At 36.9% G+C, this 1,421-nt stretch overlaps 1 pseudogene; it reads left to right on the top strand.

The window, feature by feature from the left end:
- Window positions 1–826: 826 nt before the first annotated feature.
- LOC118600924 lies at window positions 827–942 on the top strand (annotated as a pseudogene).
- Window positions 943–1,421: the final 479 nt, after the last annotated feature.

The raw sequence follows: 1,421 nt of genomic DNA, 5'->3' as shown, positions 1-1,421 counted from the left end.
TTGTTTTGTTTTGTTTTCCTCATGTAACGTGGTGCTGGAGGTGGACAGTGTAGGGGTGGCAGGATGGGCTGTGATGTCATTCGGGTCCCATCTTTGTGCTCAAATATCTCAAGCATGGATTTTCAGCCTTAAGATCTGAAGGCCTTGACACAAAATTCCAGACAGAAGAAAAAGACCAAGGGACAAATGTTATGTGCCAGCTGAATAAATCCTTTAGGAGAGCTTGGAAGTCCTGCCAAGTGGCTTCTACTTTTCATTGGCTCAACTGTCACATGGCTATTCCTAGCTGCAAAAGAGGCTGGAAAGTACAATTTCTTAATTGGGTACGTGGCTGCTCCGAATAACAGTGTTCTTTTAGTAGGAAGGAAGGGGAGGATGGATATTGGATAGACAGTTGGCAGTCTCATCTATAAGAAGAATAGATATTAACTGGATATGTAACCAGATGTCTTAATTATAGAACTTTCAATGCAACAACCCTTTTGACAAACTCATTGCTCTATATCCCAGTATTTTTTGGTTGCTATAGATATTCTGCGTAATTTTTTTTTGTTGGCCTTGTTTTCTTCTATATCGCCCAGTTCACTGAAGTTTCTAAAGCTCGCATATGCTTATATATCGAAGGATACTAGTGGATTGCATGTTAGTATTTTGCATATTTAGGTCATGACCGGACTAGTGATGTGCTGGATGGAGTCTGCTCTGTCCCCTGAGAGTTGGTTGTTGAATTTTCAGAAATTTTGCAAACCAGCTGTGAAAACCATAATTTAAAAGTAAGTTATATAAACTTACAATGAAATGAATTATATTAAAAATATAGGAAAAAATCTACGGTCATGCTACCCTGAACAAACCTGATCCTGTCTGATCTCGGAAGCTAAGCAGGGTCAGACCTCATTAGTACTTGGATGGGAGACCACCCAGGAAGACCAGCTGTAGACATAAAAAAAAAAAAAAAAAGGGATTGTAAGCTGACAAGGTCCTTGCAATCTGTGAGGTCAACCACATGTTGCCTCACCTAAAAAACATAAATAAATAAATAAATAAATAGATAGATAAATAAATAAAAAATATAGGAAAAAAAATACCAGCAATTTATCACTTCTTAATTATTTTACTCTGTAATTATTATCTGTGCTCTTGAAGTTATTTATGTTTATATGTATAGTAAAAATTAATAATGTGGTACTGTGCATTTCTTCTCGATTCTGTAATCAAGGACATCATGTTGGTAGCAGCAAGGGGCCATGGTGAGAGTATTAACACCATGGAAATCAGCAAACACTACAAAAGAAGGCTTGAGTTGTTTTGTTGATTGCCTAGCCAGGCCTAAAAAAGTGATGGAGAAAATAGTAGTAATTCAGATTAAACTTCGGTGTGTGATTCCTTTAGTTGTTTCATTGTGAGTAGCACAAAAAATA

The sequence above is a fragment of the Rousettus aegyptiacus genome, unplaced genomic scaffold (genome assembly GCF_014176215.1).
Source record: "Rousettus aegyptiacus isolate mRouAeg1 unplaced genomic scaffold, mRouAeg1.p scaffold_m13_p_3, whole genome shotgun sequence".
In the NCBI taxonomy this organism is placed as follows: domain Eukaryota; kingdom Metazoa; phylum Chordata; class Mammalia; order Chiroptera; family Pteropodidae; genus Rousettus; species Rousettus aegyptiacus.
This window is presented reverse-complemented; position numbering and strand designations above follow the sequence as displayed.